The sequence below is a fragment of the Panulirus ornatus genome, chromosome 47 (assembly GCF_036320965.1).
Source record: "Panulirus ornatus isolate Po-2019 chromosome 47, ASM3632096v1, whole genome shotgun sequence".
NCBI lineage: Eukaryota > Metazoa > Arthropoda > Malacostraca > Decapoda > Palinuridae > Panulirus > Panulirus ornatus.
The window spans coordinates 192785-216984 of NC_092270.1; the positions used below are offsets into that span (position 1 = coordinate 192785).

Below are 24200 nucleotides of genomic sequence, written 5' to 3' on the forward strand. Positions count from 1 at the left end.
CTATACATCATTCACCATTGCTGCCATGTTCCACTCCTTTTTTACACACTGAGCACACGGAAACATAACGAACTGCACCAAGTTTAAAAAACACTTCCTTGTAAACACTTCACCGAGTGAAAAACTCCTCTATAAGCACTGTTCCACACTTAAAAAGCAATAAATATGTATGTCTACCAGACAGCACTTCACATATGTTCAATAAAACACACAAAATTTGATTATAAGTGAATAATCCAAAGAAAGCAATGAAGGTTAACGGAAGAAAGGAGGACTGAAAGAGGAGTGTTGATCATGGCATTCTAAACGAAACCAAAATGGCGCCCAAGCGAGGAGCTGTGTAATCCTTCCTACGAATTGATACATCGAATAAAAGCTCAAGGAAGCCTCACTTCTCAAGGAAAATGCACAGAAACATTGCCATAGTGCTAAGGAAAGTCTGACTTACCAAAAATAAGAGTAGACACAAATACATCAGGCAACACAAGACTTGAAATACAGGGCGTAAGAATACATCCGTCTTTGGCACCGACACAGAGAAGACTAAAAATGGCGGCCGAGCGCAGCAGCAAGAAACATATACAAAGAAGCGCAATTTCAGACATTGACATACTAATTTTTGTGATGCTTGCAGTAACGCCATCTGGGGGCGAATCAAGAACTATTCGAAAACGGGAAACAGAGCTTAACTATCAAAGAAAGCAATGACCTTAAAAGTAATTGCAAGATACTCAAATCTGCCATAATTTCTGCAGGGAGTAAAGACCTTTATTGTACTTTGTGTGGTGCAAATGTTATGTTTTGCCTTAGCAATGATGAGACTTAATACAAACTGACATTATGTTAACTTATACAAAATTCTTTGCTAGTGCTGATATGAATTAGTAATTATGTATACATGTCATGATCCTATCTTCGGTTTGTGCTGGTAATTTATGGTAATTTAGATTTCCCTAATACTCTTACACTTCACCTTATTCTTGAATATTGTGATAAAAGGAAACAAATTATCGTGTGATATTAATTTGGTGCAATACAGTATTGATAAATATATATCAGAACATTTTTTTCACCTTGTGATAGACTGTATGTACATGCGTACACACATGCATGCAGTAATACAAAATAGGATATCAAAGTGCAACTGTGTGAAACGCATGCATATGGAAATTCACATATAAAATACACCTGTTATTAACATCAAAAACGGTGCAAAAATTTCTATCAAAACAACTCAAATAAGACCTACATGGTGATGAAAAAAGTATCAAGCCAGTGCTTGTAAACATACAATAGTGCATTGTTGAGAACGTACGGAAATTAATACACTTTTGTATCTGCAAAAATGTTCAAGCTTCTGTATTTTAGATGTTATGCGATACCCTCATTCTAATGAAAATTAATATGCTTCGTACTATTGGGAACACAGGTCTATCTTTGTACGTTTTTCCTTTGCAAAATTTCATATCAGCACAAATTATCCCTTTTATAACCAGTTTCCATATTGTACCGAAATATTTCCTTCCAATTCCTTCATATAAACCATTATTACTTTTGTGGTACAGTAAGTCTACCGAAGTTACCCGTACTTTCTCCTTTATATAATCCCATACCTTTATGCTGAAGGCTTGTGAAACAGAACAAAGTTTTTTTTTCTATATTTGTGGTATATATTGAGAGGGTGAAGGCATGTACAGAGCATCAGATTAGGGAAAAGCAGTATGGTTTCAGAAGTGGTAGAGGATGTGTGGATCAGGTGTTTGCTTTGAAGAATGTATGTGAGAAATACTTAGAAAAGCAAATGGATTTGTATGTAGCATTTATGGATCTGGAGAAGGCATATGATAGAGTTAATAGAGATGCTTTGTGGAAAGTATTAAGACTATATGGTGTGGGAGGCAAGTTGTTAGAAGCAGTGAAAAGTTTTTATCGAGGATGTAAGGCATGTGTACGTGTAGGAAGAGAGGAAAGTGATTGGTTCTCAGTGAATGTAGGTTTGCGACATGGGTGTGTGATGTCTCCATGGTTGTTTAATTTGTTTATGAATGGGGTTGTTAGGGAGGTGAATGCAAGAGTTTTGGAAAGAGGGGCGAGTATGCAGTCTGTTGTGGATGAGAGAGCTTGGGAAGTGAGTCAAGTTGTTGTTCGCTGATGATACAGCGCTGGTGGCCGATTCATGCGAGAAACTGCAGAAGCTGGTGACTGAGTTTGCTAAAGTGTGTGAAAGAAGAAAGTTGAGAGTAAACGTGAATAAGAGCAAGGTTATTAGGTACAGTAGGGTTGAGGAGTCAAGTCAATTGGGAGGTAAGTTTGAATGGAGAAAAACTGGAGGAAGTGAAGTGTTTTTAGATATCTGGGAGTGGATCTGGCAGCGGATGGAACCATGGAAGCGGAAGTGGATCATAGGGTGGGGGAGGGGGCGAAAATTCTGGGAGCCTTGAAGAATGTGTGGAAGTCGAGAACATTATCTCGGAAAGCAAAAATGGGTACGTTTGAAGGAATAGTGGTTCCACCAATGTTATATGGTTGCGAGGCGTGGGCTATGGATAGAGTTGTGCGGAGGAGGGTGGATGTGCTGAAAATGAGATGTTTGAGGACAATATGTGGTGTGAGGTGGTTTGATCGAGTAAGTAATGCAAGGGTAAGATAGATGTGTGGAAATAAAAAGAGTGGTTGAGAGAGCAGAAGAGGGTGTTTTGAAATGGTTTGGTCACATGGAGAGAATGAGTGAGGAAAGATTGACAAAGAGGATATATGTGTCAGAGGTGGAGGGAACAAGAAGAAGTGGGAGACCAAATTGGAGGTGGAAAGATGGAGTGAAAAAGCTTTTGAGTGATCGGGGCCTGAACATACAGGAGGGTGAAAGAAGTGCAAGGAATAGAGTGAATTGGAACGATGTGGTATACCGGGGTCGACGTGCTGTCAATGGATTGAACCAGGGAATGTGAAGCATCTAGGGTAAACCATGGCAAGTTGTGTGGGGCCTGGATGTGGAAAGGGAGCTGTGGTTTCGGTGCATTATTACATGACAGCTAGAGACTGAGTGTGAACGAAATTGGCCTTTGTTGTCTTTTCCTAGCTCTACCTCGCACACATGAGGGGGGAGGTGGTTGTTATCTCATGTGTGGCGAGGTAAATTAATAAAGGCAGACAGTATGAATTATGTATATGTGTATATGTCTGTGTATATATATGTATACGTTGAGATGTATAGGTATGCATATTTGCGTGTGTGGACGTGTATGTATATACATGTGTATGTGGGTGGGTTGGGCCATTCTTTCGTCTGTTTCCTTGCGCTACCTCGCTAACGCAGGAGACAGTGACAAAGCAAAATAGAATAGAAAAAATGTATACAATTATTGTGTCATTATCCTTCGTGGATAAAAAAAAAAATCATTTCCAAACCAATTTCTACGATGATCGACTTGTGACATTCATCCTCATTCATTATCCTATCAAAATGTACCTCGGACATTTCAGTTGGAGAAGGTGTGATGTCTATAAAGCTGAGGTAGGCGAAGGCTGCAAGTGGGTAATGCAAACCACTGAACCAAGTGCTGCAGTAGTAAGGTTAAGTGTCTGAGCAGCTAGATATGTTTTTAACTGAACACTGGTGATATCAATTCTGCAAAGAAGTTACAATTATGCCACACGATTTCCCCGTTATAATACGATATTTGCATGAACATTCCTGCCTGTCCTTCTCGTAATCAGGATATTGATACGCTTCATCATTCGTCAGCGGTAAAGTTGGCCGATACTGAAATTATTAACTTCTCTCTCTTCACTGACGACTCTTCTTTAGTATCGCACTGATGCGTTGAGTTTCGACATTCATCATGAAAACAATATACATAATCAAACAATCAACCATTCATATATTTTATTGCAATCGTTATCAAACGTTAATCGTTCCTTACAGCTGGAAAGACAAAACAGAATATATTGGCGACATGAACAACCTTCATAACGTGAATAAATCAAACATACATTTTCCTCTACATATCGTAAAAATATACATTGTCTTATGCTTATTATTGACACATATGTATTAAGCAATAAACCAATCAATTTATAAAGACAAATGAAACCCAACTTTTAGGTACAGTTTAATACACCGCCCAGCTTACAGAGTTCCTGAAAGGCGTGGACGTGGTTCAGTAGTTGATGGCTAGTCATCTCGTCTCCTGGTTGCCAGGTGTACACCATTTTTGCCTAAACATGTTCAATGATAATTTGGTCTGTTCATTGCTGGCTTGTCCAGGAGCTACAGGGTGTCTTGTTCCTAAGTACCAGCGTTGAACGGCACGAGCAGTGTGGACGGGGCACCTATCGTTAATAGAAATGACAGGTCCGGCATGGATAGGTAAACTCCTCGCCCGCAGAGACTGTAGAAACGTTCCTCCAGCACTTACTGCAACAGTCGTTGCAGTAAAGCAACCTCCAATGTGGAAAACGTCATCCAGGCCATGTAATGTCACTCTCCTCTACATGAAACAGGTAAAGCGATATGAACGGGCCTCCTCGTTCATGCTGGCTCGGTCATATGTGCCTGCGAAACATTATGATTTTAACGCTTATTGTAGTGATTCGGCAAGATTTATATCAATAGTGGTTTATAGACAGTATATCATTAACTTTTGGTTAACAACATGAATTTCTGGTTACTATAACTATGCCGTTCTAAGTCTTTGAACAACAACAAGTTCTCAACGTCATATCGGTTACAGTTCCTCCTCCAGCAGTGAACCTTACCATGGGAGTTGGATATACACATCTCCTCCGTGAACACTGCTTCAGACCAGATTCTGTTTCACTCAATGTGCTGTTCTCTCAGGCGTTCATTCCTTATGGGAGTTCTGTGGTGTGTTCCTTTGTCGTGCAAAATTAGCCTGCGGCTCAACGGAAAAACGTCTTATGCCCATCACGTTCGCTGGAGGGGGTTGCCTCTGCCGCTCATGTGCTCTCTGCCAACAATAAAACATCATGTTCACAAAGAATGGACACAGTTACCTGAATTGAAAATCTAAATTTCAATTATCAAGTTTAGATAGTTATAAGCCTAATTTCATAATTTACAATCTACGTAATACCTTTAATATGAAAATGAGGTTACAATAATGACAAATATTTTCAAATACATTGCTTACTTCATTGTTATCAAAACTTACGCATACCCAAATATAGTTACCCGCGAACAGACACTTCGGATTTGGCTGATAATAAACTCCGATGCAGGCATTTCATTATCTATACATCATTCACCATTGCTGCCATGTTCCACACCTTTTCACACACTTATAACTTACATTAAGTCGTTAAGGTTACCGCTCTCCAACCTTTTTCTATTCCACTTCATGGTGTTGGAGGACAGGACAACTTCATGTGCGATGCCCAGTATGGAGAACACATTATCAAGGAGAATGATCATGCGACCTCTGAGCACAAACCTCTCATCTCTCAGATTCACCCTAGCCTACCTCGATGCGGTCCAGTAGACGAGCTACCGTTCCCCGGCCAGCCGACCCAACCTACCTTACCATAACTCAGTACAGAAGCCACCACTCACCTGCCATTTCTGGGCTACCTCACCGCGACCCAGTATAGTAACCACCGCTTCGCGGCTCACCGAACCTAAACCTACCTCACAATCATCCAGTTTGGTAGCAACCACTCGCCCGCCTATTCTAGCCTACCTCACCTTGACCCAGTGCTGTACCTCCAAGCCCACCCGACCGTGGCCTATGAAAATCTTACCTAACCTCCCAAGAATCAGATAATTATAATGGAAATGCTCTATTATAATTGTGGTCTGCTGGTGTGAGAACGGATGAAGTGACCTCGTATAGGGGAGGATAGGCAGTGGGGCGAACTCTTACCACAATTTCTAATTTCTTTCACTGGCAACACGAAACTTCAAAAGGACCCGTGTGGTCTGTTACTGTTTGTATTTGCAAATCCAAAACAAAGAACGTCATTCGGATGAGCTAAACTATCAATTTACCAAAACCATGTTCACTGTAATAACGTCCATGGCGGGTTACACATTCCAGGATGAACAATCATAAGCTGTCACCTGAGTGAATAGCAATATACTTCGAAGTCTCTGTCTACCGAGATCATTGTTCTCTACATTTTCTAGCTGTTGTAATTACATTAAGTACACCTAACTATAGTTCATCACTCACTCTACATTGGTTACAACCATAAATCTCCAAATGTTACTCTTACCTGACTAGAAATAAGACCTTTGTTTATGCAGAAATCATTCAACTCCGTGCCGGGAGCACGAAGCCAGCTGGCAGCTACCGTACTGGAGACCAGTCACCTGTGGTCACATATCCTCACTTTTCCACCACCACAAGACTTGTGTCAGCAAATTGAGTTTTACCCAGATTGTCTCTGTGACCAGATTCTTACCTCTTTAGTACCCTGAAACCTCCTCCACCACAACACTGGCCGGAACCCTTAACACGATACTGTCACTCATTACAACAACCCAGGAAATGAACGCATGAACCAGAAACATACTCCTCTTCGATTCCGCAAGAAACGCGCTCGTCCGCAATCTCGAAGCAGAAGCGGGGCTTCATTGTATCGCAAAGCGTTGTCTTAATCCAGTGAAATGACTTTCATGGCCTTTTATCATTTTGTAACGTTCGCTTTTGACTATACACTTACTAAAATTCCATGTAATTGTACTACATGCACATGTTACTAAAAAATCTATGCAGGAAAATTATCTCTGTTAATAATAATGTATATTGTAAACGTGAGTCCGTCCATGTCAGTGCCAATGTAACAATTCTGATTCAGACATCGTCCACGTTTATAATGCATTCCGACTCTTCTGACATCGGTCAATTTCTAAATGTTTTACTTGTTTGTCTTTTTATGGTCAACCACGACTGAAAAAAAGAAATGTAATCTTAAGAACACATTTTGTCCTTGATGGAAATTCAACGACATTTTTATCACTATTATAGACAGAACATCCGCCAGGACGGCCGTAGCAAGGACTAACAACCTATTTCACCATTTACCACACACCATAGAAAGTGGAATTGCGTCGATAGTTTTCAATAACCACATATGTTCTTAAGAGTATTTCCCTAACGTGCAATGAGAGGTGGACACAATCAACAGACGAGTGTAAACATACCACACTAAAACATGAGCAATATACTTGTCCTCCTTTTAATGTGGTATTTCCTGAAACAACCTTTGCCGACGGAAATTTCCAAGCCACGTATGCCAACTGTCCTGATTGATTTACTTTTTTGTGGAGTGTCCGAGGCAGAAAGGTCATCTGAATGCCCTAATCAAAATATCTTACTAACAAGTATATACATATACGTCCAAATGTACGATAGTGCACTACGATGGCCTGTTCTCTGACACACATAAGGTATTCGCTCCCTGCTAAACAAGAACGGCTCACTCCCAGATGCATCAAAGCCATTTTTTCCAATGGCGTTTCACCAGATGACATACGTCAGCACCTCATATCCTGGAGCGTGTTGGCCCATTTCCTCCTGATACAGGACGTCAGCACACTTCAAGACTGACGACTACGCCCAACACGTGCAGGCAATTCACTCTCTGACAGTAGGGTGTCAGCCACCGCCACGCGTCGGTGATTTACTCCCTGCAGTGACTCTCTCCCGGGGAGACTCCGGCAACTCGCTCCCTAACAAAACCTTCTGCATAATACCTAAAGCTCATATCACTCTGTAAAAGCTAAATATAATAGCCAGTTATCGACCAAAAATATATAATTCCCTAAGTGAAGCCTATTTTATGACCCTTGTAACTCGATAGAGCTGCAAAATATCATTTGGCATTGGTCAGCATGAACTCAAGAGTAAAGCTTTGCTTTGATGACCTGTGGTGCCCTCAACAGCTAAATAAAATCGTCTAGTAAGCCAGAGTAAAGTTACTAATGTGCAGCTTTACTTTGATGACCCATGAAGCCCGCACAAGTGTTAGGCCAGAAGAAAATTCTCAAGGTAAAACTACTCTGATGACCTATGTGCCACACAAAATCTATATAAAACAGTCTCGCGTTAGCCTAAATATAAGTCGGAATGTGAATATTTACTTTCACAACTCATAAACAAAGCAAGTTGAAAATAATCGTCTGGCATTAGCTGGATCAAATGTCCTAAAGGGACGCTTTAGTTTGCCGTCGTTGGTTCATTTCTGGACAATCTACTTCGTCTAATTCGTTTAAACACACACATTGCGGATTCCTACCTAACACACTATAAAGGTGAAAAGGAAGCGTTACTCATTCTCGACAGGCGTCGGTGGCTCAGTCTCTGATACACGTCGGTAGCTTACTTCACCACACATTATTTCGACGAACTCAAAAACTTTGCTCACTCTCCAACAGTCATCGATGAGCTTCGTCTCTAACACACGTGTGTCGGTAGCTCACTTCACGGCAGACCAAATTAGATTCTCTCTCTCTGACACAAAGGTATGGCTTCCTACTTGACACACTAAAAACACTGCTCGCTCCCTGACAGACGTCAGTGGCATCGTGTCTGTTACACATCGGTAGCTCACTCCAAGATACACTACATTGCCTAACTCCGTTATCATTACTTCCTGCCTGACACACACGTTTCTGAGGCAAAAACACGTCGGTAGCTCTGTTTCTAACGTACGTGGGTAGTTCATACCATGACGCAATGCATGACTAACTCCCTGATGCAAAAGGCTGGCTTTCTACCTCACACTACTCCAGTGGCGACAACACAAAACTGCTGCTCACTTCCTAACAAACTACCGTGGCAAAGAATGGCTGCTCACACTGACAGATTGTCTGGCTCCATCTCTAGCACATGTTGGGACCTCACTCTAGGACACACTATTCCCACTAACTCCCTGGCACAGAAGGGCGGCCTCCTATCTGACGGTGGAGGAACGCTACTCACTCCCTGACAGAAGTTAGTGGCTTCGATTCGACCACACGTCGTGGGCTTATGCCCCGATGTACGATAGTTTACCATGGCGGACTGTTGTTCTCTGGCACACGACGAGAGGTTCTCTCCCCCCTCAACAATGACAAACAACAACGCCCAACGCGTCCCCTATATCAAAGCCGTTCACTTTCAAACGACCATCTCACCAGCTGACATGAGTCTCCACCTAATATCCTGGCGCATTGGCACTTTCCTTCCTGATACACGGCGGCAGATCACTCCAAGACAGACCAAGATTCCTGACACATCATAACGAGAGAGTCATTCCCTAACGCACAACAGTGTCTAACTGCCACGCGCTAGGTTCGTTCTCTCTCCCTCTCTCTCTCTCTCTCTCTCTCAGGTGCTACGGCAAATCACTCCCCGACACAAAACTATGCATACTTCCCGGCTAACAATACCCTGAGAGTATAGCTCTCCCTGAGGAACCAAATGCTCCCTATCCTGACATAAGCCGGAGGGAGGGTTCCAGTCTGCCACATACCGTCATGTCAAAATCATTTATGTCAGTGGTTCACGCCTCGACGAAGATTTAACCCCTACAAAACTTACATGTGAATGAGGTACCACCCTCCTTGACCCGACGGAGGTTTACCCCTGTCAAATTTACACGTGAAGGAGGTACCACCCTCCTTGACTCTACGGTTTTTCACCTAATCAAACTTGCACGTCAAGGGGGTACCACCCTCCTTGACTCTACGAAGGTTTACCCCCACTATCAAACTTACACGTGAAGGAGTACCACCCTCCTTGACTCTACGAACGTTTACCCCACTACCAAACTTACTTGCACGTGAAGGAGGTACCACCCTCCTTGAGGCAAGACGCTTGAGTGCTGTCATGACTGCTTCGTCCCTCCCTCTTGCAATGTCAGCAGGCGACTGAGGGTGACGTGGTCCTCGACGGTGGTCGGAAGGTCATAATATCCAACCCGTTGTTTGACTGGAAGTCTGGAAGAGAACGGCGTCTTAATTTCCATTTCAACGAACACATTACAGCATATTTTTTATTATTAACTTAAATTACATGTATATATCATCTACCAGTGTTTATGTGTGGGTTATGATAGAGCTGATGTCATGGGTACATTATAGATTAATCTATTATCATCCATCTTTGAATATTTGCTTAAAATTGGTGTTAGCTGCGAGGACAAAAACCTCTCGGTAGCAATGTTATCCCTACTATTCTTACTCTGAAAATTTAGGGTAAACAAGATGCAACTGCATGTCATCATTTACCAGCAAAAGGAGCTTCAAAAGCTGGTCTCATTGTTTGTATACTGCAAACATAAAACTTAGTCATTATTCCCATGTTGAGCTAAACTGCTAATTGAGGCAAATAACCATATAACTAATTACCTATATGGCCTATAAGCCTAATTTCATAACTTTTATAATTTACGTAATACCTTTAATATGAAAATGAGGTTACAATAATGACATTTCCAAATATATTGCCTACTTCATTTTAATCAAAACTTAGCCATACCCATATATAGTTACCCGCGAACAGACACTTCGGATTTGGCTGCTAATAAACTCCGATGCAGGTATTTCATTCCCTATACATCATTCACAATTGCTGCCATGTTCCACTCCTTTTCACACACATAACTTACATCAAGTCGTTAAGGTTACCGCTCTCCAACCTTCTATTCCACTTCATGGTGTTGGAGGACAGGACAACTTCATGTGCGATGCCCAGTAGGAAGAACACATTATCAAGGAGAGTGATCATGCGACCTCTGAGCACCAACCTCTCATCTCAGATTCACCCTAGCCTACCTCGCCGCGGTCCAGTAGACGAGCTACCGTTCCCCGGCCAGCCGACCCAACCTACCTCACCGTAACTCAGTAAAGAAGCCACCACTCATCTGCTATTTCTGGGCTACCTCATCGCGACCCAGTAGAGTAACCACCGCTTCGCGGCTCACCGAACCTACCCTACCTCACAAGGATCCAGTTTGGTAGCCACCACTCACCCGCCTATTCTAGCCTACCTCACCTTGACCCAGTGCTGCACCTCCAAGCCCACGAAAATCTTACCTAACCTCCCAAGAACAGATAATTATATTGGAAATGTGCCATCATTATTGTGGTCTGCTGATGTGAGAACGGATGAAGTGACCACGTATAGGGAGGTCAGGCAGTGGGGCGAACTCTTACCACAATTTCTAATTTCTTTCACTGGCAACACGAAACTTCAAAAGGACCCGGTGGTCTGTTACTCTTTGTATTTTACAAATCCAAAACAAAAACGTCATTCGAATGAGCTAAACTATCAATTTACAAAAACCATGTTAACTGTAGTAAGGTCCATGGCGGGTTACATGTTCCAGGATGAACAATCATAAGCTGTCACCTAAATGAATAGCAATATACTTCGAAGTCTATGTCTACCGAGTTCATTGTTCTCTACATTTTCTAGCTGTTGTAATTACATAAGTACAACTAACTATACTTCACCACTCACTCTACATTGGTTACAACCATAAATCTCCTAATGTTACTCTTACCTGACTAGAAATAAGACCTTTGTTTATGCAGAAATCAGTCAACTCCGAGCCGGGAGCGCGAAGCCAGCTGGTAGCTACCGAGCAGGCGACCGTCACCTGTGGTCACATATCCTCACCCTTCCACCACAACAAGACTTGTGTCAGCAAATTGAGTTTTACCCAGAGTGTCTCAAGTGACCAGATTCTTACCTCTTTTCTAGTACCCTGAAACCTCCTCCATCACTACACTTGCCGGAACCCTTAACGCGATACTGTCACTCACCACAACAAACCAGGCAATGAGCGTATGAACCAGAAACATAATACTCATCGATTCCGCAATAAACGCGTTCGTCAGCAATCTCGAAGCAGAAGCGGGGCTTCATTGTATCGCAAAGCGTTGTCTCAATCCAGTGAAATGACTTGCATAGCCTTTTATCGTTTTGTAACGTTCGTTTTTGACTATACACTTACTAATATTCCATGTATTTGTCCTACATGCACATGTTACTAAAAAAATCTACGCAGGAAAATCATTTTTGTTACATAAAGTATATATTGTAAACCTGAGTCCGTCCATGTCAGGGCCAATGTAACAATTCCGATTCAGACATCGTCCACGTTTATAATGTATTCCGACTCTTCTGACGTCAGTCAATTTCTAAACAATGTTTTACTTGTTTGTCTTTCATTGGTCAACCACGACAGAAAAAAAATGTGATCTTAACACATTTTGTCCTTGATGATGGAAATTCAACGACATTTTTATCACGATTATAGATAGAACATCTGCCAGGACGGCCGTAGCAAGGACTAACAACCTATTTCACCATTTACCACACTTACCATAGAATGTGGAATTGCGTCGATGGTTTTCAATAACCACATATGTTCTTAGATTACTTCCTTAACGTGCAATGAGAGGTGGACACAGATTAAACAGAAGAGTGTAAACATACACTAAAACATGAGAAATATACTCGTCCTCCTTTTAATGTGGTATTTCCTGAAACAACCTTTGTCGACGGAAATTTCCAAGCCATGTATGTGAACTGTCCTAATTGATTTACTTTTTTGTGGAGTGTCCGAGGCAGAAGGGTCACCTGAATGCCCTAACCAAAGCATCATATTAACGAGTATATACATATCCGTCCTAATGTAAGACAGTGGACTACGATGGCCTGTTCTCTGACACACATAAGGTATTCCCTCCCTGCTAAACAAGAACAGCTCACTCCCTGAAGCATCAAAGCCGCTTTTTCCAATGACGTCTAACCAGTTGACATACGTCAGCACCTCATATCCTGGAGCGTGTTGGCTCGTCTCCTGATACAGGATGTCAGCACACTCCAAGACTGACGACTACACCCAACACATGCAGCCAATTCACTCTCTGACAGTAGGGTGTCAGCCATCGCCACTCGTCGGTGCTTTACTCCCTGTAATGGCTCTCTCCCTGGGAGACTCCGGCAACACGCTCCCTAACAACCTCCTGCCTAATGCCTTAAGCTCATATCACTCTCTAAAAGCTAAATATAATCGCCAGTCATCGACCAAAAATATATTATTCCCTAAGTGAAGCCTATTTTGATGACCCTTGGAGCTCGATAGCACTGCAAAATATCGTTTGGCATTGGTCAGCATAAACTCAAGTAAAGCTTTACTTTGATTGCCTGTGGTGCCCTCAACAGCTAAATGAAATCGCCTGGCTAAGCCACAGAAAAGTTACCAATGTGCAGCTTAACTTTGATGACCCATGAAGCCCGCACAAGTGTTAGGCCAGAAGAAAATTCTCAATGTAAAACTACTCTGATGACCTAGGTGCCCACAAAACCTATATAAAACCGTCTAGCGTTAGCCTGAATATAACTACGTAAATCTTTACTTTCACAACCCATAAACCAAGTTGAAAATAATCGTCTGGCATTAGCTGGATCAAATGTCCTAAAGGGATGCTTTAGTCTGGCGTCGTTGGTTAGTTTCTCGACAATCTACTTCGACTAATTCGTTTAAACACACATTGCGGATTCCTACCTGACACACTATAAAGGTGAAAAGGAAGCGTTACTCACTTTCGACAGGCGTCGGTGGTTCAGACTCTGATACACGTCGGTAGCTTACTTCACATTACTTTAACGAACTCAAAAACTTTCCTCACTCTCCAACAGTCATCGATGAGCTTCGTCTCTAACACACGTGTGTCGGTAGCTCACTTCATGGCAGACCAAATTCGATTCTCTCTGACACACAAAGGTATGGTTTCCTACCTGACACACTAAAAACATTGCTCGCTCCCTGACACACGTCAGTATCATCGTGTCTGATACACATCGTTAGCTCACTCCAAGATACACTACATTGTCTAACTCCGGTATGATTACTTCCTGCCTGACACACACGCTTCTGAGGCAAAACACGTCGGTTGCTCTCTTTCTAACGTACGTGGGTAGTTCACACCATGACACAATACATGACTAACTCCCTGATAAGGCTGGCTTCTGCCTCACACTACTACAGTGGCGACAACACAAAACTGCTGCTCACTTCCTAACAAACTACCGTGGCAAATGGCTGCTCACACTGACAGATATTCTGGCACCGTCTTTAGCACATGTTGGCACCTCACTCTAGGACACACTATTCCCACTAACTCCCTGGCACACCAAGGGCGGGTACCTATCTGACGGTGGAGGAACGCTACTCACTCCCTGACAGACGTCAGTGGCTTCGATTCGACCACACGTCGTGGGCTTATGCCCCGATGTACGATAGGTAACCATGGCGGACTGTTGTTCTCTGGCACACGACGAGAGGTTCTCTCCAACCGCAACAATGACAACAACACCCGACGCGTCCCCTAACATCAAAGCCGTTCACTTTCAGACGACCATCTCACCAGCTGACATGCGTCTCCACCTAATATCCTGGCGCATTAGCACTTTCCTTCCTGATACACGGCGGCAAATCACTCCAAGACAGACCAAGATGCATGACACATCATAACGAGCGAGTCATTCCCTAACATACAACAGTGTCTTACTGCCACGCGCTGGGTTTCTCTCTCTCTCTCTCTCTCTCTCTCTCTCTCTCTCTCTCTCTCTCTCTCTCTCTCTCTCTCAGGTGCTACGGCAAATCACTCTGACACAAAACTATGGCTTCCCCGCTAACAATACCCTGAGAGCATAGCGCTCTCTGAGGAACCAAATGCTCCCTATCCTGACGTAAGTCGGAGGCAGGGTCCCAGTCTGCCACATACCGTCATGTCAATCATTTATGTCGGTTGTTCACGCCTCGATTCGACGAAGATTTAACCCTACAAAACTTATACGTGAAGGATGTACCACCCTCCTTGACGGGACGGAGGTTTACCACCTATCAAACTTACACGTGAAGGAGGTACCACCCTCCTTGACTCGACGAAGGTTTACCACACGATCAAACTTACACGTAATGTAGGTACCACCCTCCTTGAGGTAAGACGCTTGAGTGCTGTCATGACGGCTTCCTATATCCCTCTTGCGATGTCAGCAGGAGACTAAGAGTGACGTGGTCCTCGACGGTGGTCGGAAGGTCATCACATCCAACCCGTTGTTTGACTGGAATTCTTGAAATGAATGGTGTCTTAATTTCTATTTGAACTTGAATACATTACGGCATAGTTTTTATTAAGTTAAATTACATGTATGTAACATCTATCGTGTTTGTGTGGGTTATGATAGAGCTGAAGTTATGGGTACATTCTAGATTAATCTATCATCCAACTTTGAATATTTGCTTAAAATTGGTGGCAACTGCGAGGACAAAAACCTCTCTAGCAATGTTATGCTTACTATTCTTGTTTTGTGGAAATTTAGGGTAAACAAGATGCAATTGGATGTCATCATTTACCAGCAAAAGGAGCTTCAAAAGCTGGTCTCATTGTTTGTATACTGCAAACTTAAAACTTAAGTAGTCATTATTCCCATGTGGCGCTAAACTGCTAATTGAGGCAAATCACCATATAACTAATAACCTATATGGCCTATAAGCCTAATTTCATAACTTTTACAATCTACGTAAAACCTTAAATATGAAATTGAGGTTACAATAATGACAAATTTCCAAATTTATTGCCTACTTCATTGTTATCAAAACTTACCCATACCCACATATAGTTCCCCGCGAACAGAGTCTTCGGATTCGGCAGATAATAAACTCCGATGCAGGTATTTCATTCTCTATACATCATTCATCATTGCTGCCATGTTCCACTCCTTTTCAAACACTCTTATAACTTACATTAAGTCATTAAGGTTACCGCACTCCAACCTTCTATTCCACTCCATGTTGTTGGAGGACAGAACAACTTCATGTGCGATGCCCAGTATGGAGAACACATTATCAAGGAGAGTGATCATGCGACCTCTGAGCACCAACCGCTCGTCTCTCCGATTCACCCTAGCCTACCTCGCCGTGGTCCAGTAGACGAGCTACCGTTCCTCGGCCAGCCGACCCAACATACCTCACCATAACTCAGTAAAGAAGCCACCACTCATCTGCTATTTCTGGGCTACCTCATCGCGACCCATTATAGTAACCACCGGTTCGCGGCTCACCGAACCTACCCTACCTCACATTGATCCAGTTTGGTAGCCACCATTCACCCGCCTATTCTAGCCTACCTCACCTTGACTCAGTGCTGTACCTCCAAGCCCACCCGACCGTAGCCCATGAAAATCTTACCTAACCTCCCAAGAACAGATAATTATAATGGAAATGTACCATTATTATTGTGGTCTGCTGGTGTGAGAACGGATGAAGTGACTATGTATAAGGAAGGTTAGGCAGTGGGCCGATATCTTACAATTTCTAATTTCTTTCACTGGCAACACGAAACTTCAAAAGGACTCGGTGGTCTGTTACTCTTTGTATTTTGCAAATCCAAAACAAAGAACGTCATTCAGATAAGCTAAACTATCAATTTACAAAAACCATGTTAACTGGAATAACGTCCATGGCGGGTTACACGTTCCAGGATGAACAATCATAAGCTGTCACCTGAGTAAATAGCAATATACTGCGAAGTCTATGTCTACCGAGTTCATTGTTCTCGACATTTTCTAGCTGTTGCAATCACATTAAGTACATCTAACTATAGTTCACCACTCACTCTACATTGGTTACAACCATAAATCTCCAAATGTTACTCTTACCTGACTAGAAATAAGACCTTTGTTTATGCTGAAATCATTCAACTCCGTGCCGGGAGCAAGAAGCCAGCTGGTAGCTACCGAGCTGGCGAGAAGTCACCTGTGGTAACATATCCTCACACTTCCACCACCACGAGACTTGTGTCAGCAAATTGAGTTTTACCCAGGGTCTCAGTGACCAGATTCTTACCTCTTCTCTAATACCCTGAAACCTCCTCCACCAACACACTTGCCGGAACCCTTAACGCGATACCGTCACTCACCACAACAACCCAGGAAATAAACGTATGAACCAGAAACATACTCCTCTTCGATTCCGCAATAAACGCGCTCGTCCGCAATCTCAAAGCAGAAGCGGGGTTTCATTGTATCGCAAAGCGTTGTCTCGATCCAGTGAAATGACTTGCATGGCCTTTTATCATTTTGTAACGTTTGGTTTTAACTATACATTTACTAATATTCCATGTATTTGTGATCCATGCACATGTTACTAAATATATCTATGCAGGAAAATTATTTTTGTTACATAATAAAGAATATATATTGTAAACGTGAGTCCGTCCATGTCAGAGCCAATATAACAATTCCGATTCAGACATCGTCCACGTTATAATATATTCCGACTCTTCTGACATCAGTCAATTTCTAAACAATGTTTTACTTGTTTGTCTTTCTATGGTCAACCACGACAGAAAAAAAATGTGATCTTAAGAACACATTTTGTCGAAGATGGAAATTCAACGACATTTTTATCACGATTATAGATAGAACATCCGCCAGGACGGCCGTAGCCAGGACTAACAACCTATTTCACCATTTACCACACTTACCATAGAAAGTGGAATTGCGTCGATGGTTTTCAGTAACCATATATGTTCTTAGAGTACTTCCCTAACGTGCAATGAGAGGTGGACACAGAATCAACAGAAGAGTGTAAACATACCACACTAAAACATGAGCAATATACTCGTCCTGCTTTTAATGTGGTATTTCTTGAAACAACCTTTGTCGATGGAAATTTCCAAGCCACGTATGCCAACTGTACTGATTGATTTACTTTTTTGTGGAGTGTCCGAATGCCCTAATCAAAGCATCTTATTAACGAGTATATACATTTACGTCCTGATGTGCGACAGTGCACTACGATGGCCTGTTCTCCGACACACATAAGGTATTCGCTTCTGTAAAGGCCTTTGGTGACCTCAAAGGGATTTAAATTAAACCTTCAATTTCCCTCTATATTTTTGGATGCCTCCACGCTACTCTCTTGCCCTTTGGCATCCCCAAAGGGGCATCAAACTTTCCTTTTCTCTCTTTCCCTTTAGATGCCGCTATTCCGCTGTAAGGGCCTTTGGCGACCTCAAAGGGGATTTAGATTAAAGCTTCAATTTCCCTCTATATTTCTGGATACCTCCACGCCACTCTCTTGCCCTTTGGCATCCCCGAAGGGTCTTTTAAGTAAACTTTCCATTGGTCTCTTTCACTTTAGATTCCGCTATTCCCCTGTAAAGGCCTATGGCGACCTCAAAGGGGATTTGAATTAAACCTTCAATTTCCCTCTATATTTTTGGATGCCTCCACGCCACTCTCTTGCCCTTTGGCATCCCCAAAAGGACATTAAAGTAAACTTTCCATCTGTTTCTTTGCCTTTGGATGCCTTTATTCCCCTGTAAAGGCCTTTGGCGACCTCAAAGGGGATTCAAATTAAACCTTACATTTCCCTCTACATTTTTAAATGTCTCAACGCCACTCTCTTGCCCTGTTGCTACCCCAAAGAGTCTTCTAAGTAAATTTTCAATTTCTTTCTTTACCTTTAGATGCCGCTATTCCCCTGTAAAGGCTTTTGGCGACCTCAAAGGGGATTCAACTTGAACCTTCAATTTCCCTCTATATTTTTGGATGCCTCCACGCCACTCTCTTGCCCTTTGGCATCCCCAAAGAACCATTAAAGTAAACTTTCCATTTGTTTCTTTGCCTTTCGATGCCTCTATTCCCCTGTAAAGGCATTTGGTGACCTCAAAGGGGATTTAAATTTAATCTTCAATTTCCCTCTATATTTTTGGATGCCTCCACGCCACTCTCTTGCCCTTTGGGATGTCCAAAGGGGCATTAAAGTAAACTTTCCATTTGTCTCTTTCCCTTTAGATGCTGCTATTCCCCTGAAAAGGCCTTTGGCGACCTCAAAGGGGATTCAAATTAAAACTTCAATTTCCCTCTATATTTATTCATGTCTCCACGCCACTCTCTTGCCCTTTGGCATCCCCAAAGAAACATAAAAGTAAACTTTCAATTTGTCTCTTTCCCTTTCGATCCCGCTATTCCCCTGTAAAGGCCTTCAGCGAAATCAAAGGTGATTTAGATTAAACCTTCAACTTCCCTCTATATTTTTGGATGCCTCCACGCCACTCTTTTGCCCTTTGGCACCCCCAAAGCGGCATTAAAGTAAAGCTTCCATTTGTCTCTTTGCCTTTGGATGACTCTATGCCCCTGTAATTACCTTTGGCGCAACCAAAGGGGATTTAAATTAAACCTTTAATTTGTCTTTATATTTTTGGATGCCACCATGCCACTCTATAGGACTTTGGCACCACCAAAGGGTCTTTTAAGTAAACTTTCAATTTGTCTCTTTCCCTTTAGATGCCACTATTCCCCTGTAAAGGCCTTTGGCAATGCCAAAGGGGATTTAAATTAAACCTTCAACTTCCCTCTATACTATTGGATGCCTCCACAACACTCTCCCTTTGGCACCCTCAAAGGGGCGTTAAAGTAAACCTTCCTTTTGTCTCTTTGCCTTTGGATGCCTCTATGCCCCTGTAATTGCCTTTGGTGCCATCAAAGGGGATAAAAATTAAACCTTCAATTTGTCTTTTTATCTTTGGATGCCACCATGCCACTCTATTGGGCTTTGGCATCCGCAAAGGGTCTTTTAAGTAAACTTTCAATTTGTCTCTTTCCCTTTAGATGCCACTATTCGCCTGTAAAGGCCTTTGGCAACCTCAAAGGGGATTTAAATTAAACCTTCAATTTCCCCTTATATTTTTGGATGCCTCCACACCACCCTCTTTCCCTTTGGCACCCCCAGAGGGACATCAAAGTAAACCTTCCTTTTGTCTCTTTGCCTTTGGATGCCTCTATGCCACTGTAATTGCCTTTGGCGCCGCCAAAGGGGATTTAAATTATACCTTTAATTTGTTTTTTTATTTTTGGATGCCATCATGCCACTCTATTGGACTTTGGCACCCCCAAAGGTTCTTTTAAGTAAACTTTCAATTCGATTCTTTCCCTTTGGATGCCATTATTCCCCTGTAATGGCCTTTGGCGATGTGAAAGGGGATTTGTATTTAACCTTCAATTTATCTTTTAATTTTTGGATGCCACCATGGCAATCTATTGGACTTTGGCACTCCCAAAGGGTCTTTCAAGTAAACTTTCAATTTGTCTTTTTGCATTTGGATGCCTCTATGCCCCTTTTTTTGCCTTTGGCGCCGCCAAAGGGGATTTAAATTAAACCTTGGATTTGTCTTCTTATTTTTGGATGCCACCATGCCACTCTATTGGACTCTGGCACCCCTAAATGGTCTTTTAAGTAAACTTTCAATTTGTCTCTTTCCCTTTAGATGCCGCTATTCCCCCATAAAGGTCTTTGGCGACGCGAAAGGGGATTTAGATTAAACCTTCAATTTCCCTCTATATTTTTGGATGCCTCCAAGCTACTCTATTACCCTTTGGCAACCCCAAAGGGGCATTAAAGTAAACTTTCCATTTGTTTCTTTGCCTCTGGAATGGCTCTATGCCCCTGTAATTGCCTTTGGCGCAACCATAGGGGATATAAATTAAACCTTTACTTTGTCTTTTTATTTATAGATGCCACCATGCCACTCTATTGGACTTTTGCATCCCCAAAGGGTCTTTTAAGTAAACTTTCAATTTGTGTTTTTCCCTTTAGATGCCGCTATTCCCTCGTAAAGGCCTTTGGCGACGCCAAAGGGGAATTAGATTAAACCTTCAATTTCCCTGTATATTTTTGGATGCCTCCACACCATTCTCTTTTCCTTTAGCACCCCAAAAGGGGCATTAAAGTAAACTCTCCATTTGTCTCTTTGCCTTTGGATGCCTCTTTGCCACTCTATTGGACTTGGGCATCCCTAAAGGTTCTTTCAAGTAAACTTTCAATTTGACTCTTTCCCCTTAGATGCTGTTATTCCCCTGTAAAGACTTTTGGCGACCTCAAAGGGGATTTAAATTAAATCTTCAATTTCCTTCTATATTGTTGGATGCCTCCACGCCACTCTCTTGCCCTTTCGCATCCCTGAAGGGGCATTAAAGTAAACTTTCCATTTGTTTCTTTGACTTTGGATGCCTCTATTTCCCTGTAAAGTCCATTGGCAAACTCAAAGAGGATTTAAATCAAACCTTCAATTTCCCTCTATATTTTTGGATGCCTCCATTCCACTCTCTTGAACTTTGGCACCCCCAAAAGGGGCATTAATGTAAACTTTCTACTTGTTTCTTTGCCTTTGGAATTCCTCTATGCCCCTGTAATTGCCTTTGGTGCTACCAAAGGGGATTTAAATCAAACCTTGGAATTATCTTTTTATTTTTGGATGCCACTATGCCACCCTATTGGACTTTGGCATCCCTAAAGGGTCTTTTAAGTAAACTTTCACTTTGACTCTTTCCCTTTAGATGCCGCTATTCCCCTGTAAATGCCTTTGGTGCCACTAAAGGGGATTGAAATTAATCCTTTAATCTGTCTTTTTATTTTTGAATGCCACCATGCCACTCTATCGGACTTTGGCACCCCTAAGGAGCCTTTCAAGTAAACTTTCAATTTGTCTCTTTCCCTTTAGATGCTGCTATTCCCCTGTAAAGGCATTTGGCAACACCAAAGGGGATTTAAATCAAATCTTCAATTTCCCTCTATATTTCTGGATGCCTTCACGCCACTCTCTTGCCCTTTGGCACCCAAAGGGATATTAAAGTAGACCTTCATTTTGCTTCTTTGCCTTTGGATGCCTGTATGCCCCTGTAATTGCCTTTGGCGCCATGAAATGGGATCTAAATTAAACCTTTAATTTGTCATTCTATTTTTGGATGCCACCATGCCACTCTATTAGACTTTGGCACCCCCAAAAGGTATATCAAGTAAACTTGCAATTTGTCTCTTTCCCTTCAGATGCCGCTATTCCCCTGCAAAGGTCTTTGGCGATGCCAAAGGGGATTTTACTTAAACCTTCAGTTTCCCTCTATAATTTTGGGTACCTCCACGCCACTCTCTTGCCCTTTGGCACCCCCAAAGAGACATTAAAGTAAAGCTTCCACTTGTCTCTTTGCCTTTGGATGCCTCTATGCCCCTGTAATTGCTTTTGGTGCTGCCAAAGGGGATTTGAATTAAACTTTTAATTTGTCTTTCTGTTTCTGGATGCCACCATGCCACTGTATTGGACTTTGGCACCCCCAAAGGGTCTTTTAAGTGAACTTTCAATTTCTATCTTTCCCTTCAGATGCCGCTATTCCCCTGTAAAGGCCTTTGGTGACTCCAAAGGGGATTTAAATTAAACCTTCAACTTCCCCCTATATTTTTGGATGCCTTCATGCCACTCTCTTGCCCTTTGGCATCCCCAAAGGGATATTAAAGTAAACCTTCCATATGTCTCTTTGCCTTTAGACGCCTCTATGCCAATGTAATTGCCTTTGGCGGGGCCAAAGGGGATTTAAATTATACCTGTAATTTGTTTGTTTGTTTTATTTTTGGATGCCACCATGCCACTCTATTTGACTTTGGCAACCCCAAAGGGTCTTTTAAGTGAACTTTCAATTTGTGCCTTTCCTTTAGATGCCACTATGCCCCTGTAAAGGCCTTTGGCGATGCCAAAGGGGATTTAGATTAATCCTTCAATTTCCCTCTATATTCTTGGATGCCTCCATGCCACACTCTTACCCTTTGGTATCCCCAAAGGGGCATTAAAGTAAACCTTCCATTTGCCTCTTTCCCTTTGGATGCCTCTATGCCTATGTAATTGCCTTTAGTGCCATAAAGGGGATTTAAATTGAACCTATAATTTGTCTTTTTAATTTTGGATGCCACCATGCCACTCTATTGGGCTTTGGCACCCCCAAAGGGTCTCTTAAGTAAACTTTCAATTTGTCTCTTTCCCTTTAGATGCCACTATTCCCCTGTAAAGACCTTTGGCGACACCCACAAACACAACAGGTCCGTACCTGTGTCGATTCTTGCCTTAGAAAAGTGGTCTGAGCATCTCAGGGATTTTATCCCACAGAATTCTTTACGCCTTTGTGGTGCCCTAATACACCACAGGTCCGTAGCTGTATCGATTTTTGCCTTGGAAAAGTGGTCTGAGCATCTCAGTGATTTTATCTAACAGAATTCTTTGGGCCTTTGTGGTGCCCTAATACACCACAGGTCCGTAGCTGTATCGATTTTTGCCTTGGAAAAGTGGTCTGAGCATCTCAGTGATTTTATCTCACAGAATTCTTTGGGCCTTTGTGGTGCCCTAATACACCACAGGTCCATAGCTGTATCGATTTTTGCCTTGGAAAAGTGGTCAGAGTATCTCAGGGATTTTATCCCACAGAATCCTTTGGGACTTCGTGGTGCCCTAAAACACCATGGATCCATACCTGTGTCGATTCTTGCCTTAGAAAAGTGGTCTGAGCATCTCAGGGATTTTATCTCACAGAATTCTTTGGGCCTTTGTGGTGCCCTAATACACCACAGGTCCGTAGCTGTATGGATTTTTGCCTTGGAAAAGTGGTCTGAGCATCTCAGTGATCTTATCTCACAGAATTCTTTGGACCTTCGTGGTGCCCTGAATTACCACAGGTCCGCCGTACCTGCGTCGATTTTTGCCTTAGAAAAGTGGTCCGAGCATCTCAGGAATTTCATCCCACAGAATTCTTTGGGCCAGCGGAGTGCCCTCAAACACCACAGATTCTTTTTTTTTTTTTTTTTTTTTTTTTTTATACTTTGTCGCTGTCTCCCGCGTTTGCGAGGTAGCGCAAGGAAACAGACGAAAGAAATGGCCCAACCCCCCCCCCATACACATGTACATACACACGTCCACACACGCAAATATACATACCTACACAGCTTTCCATGGTTTACCCCAGACGCTTCACATGCCTTGCTTCAATCCACTGACAGCACGTCAACCCCTGTATACCACATGACACCAATTCACTCTATTTCTTGCCCTCCTTTCACCCTCCTGCATGTTCAGGCCCCGATCACACAAAATCTTTTTCACTCCATCTTTCCACCTCCAATTTGGTCTCCCTCTTCTCCTCGTTCCCTCCACCTCCGACACATATATCCTCTTGGTCAATCTCTCCTCACTCATTCTCTCCATGTGCCCAAACCATTTCAAAACACCCTCTTCTGCTCTCTCAACCACGCTCTTTTTATTTCCACACATCTCTCTTACCCTTACGTTACTTACTCGATCAAACCACCTCACACCACACATTGTCCTCAAACATCTCATTTCCAGCACATCCATC

At 42.5% G+C, this 24200-nt stretch overlaps 1 protein-coding gene across 5 annotated transcripts in view; it reads right to left on the minus strand.

Moving 5' to 3' along the window:
* Positions 1 to 3871: 3871 nt before the first annotated feature.
* Positions 3872 to 24200, minus strand: part of LOC139763402 (tyrosine-protein kinase Dnt-like) — a 487587-nt gene continuing 467258 nt past the window's right edge. For all 5 annotated transcript variants that reach the window (XM_071689406.1, XM_071689407.1, XM_071689405.1 and 2 more), the window contains 4 exons: positions 14936 to 15094; positions 9781 to 9943; positions 4759 to 4970; positions 3872 to 4555 (listed from right to left, as the gene is read on the minus strand). The gene's annotated coding sequence lies outside the window, so the exon portion shown is untranslated. The remainder of the gene's footprint in view (positions 4556 to 4758; positions 4971 to 9780; positions 9944 to 14935; positions 15095 to 24200) is intronic.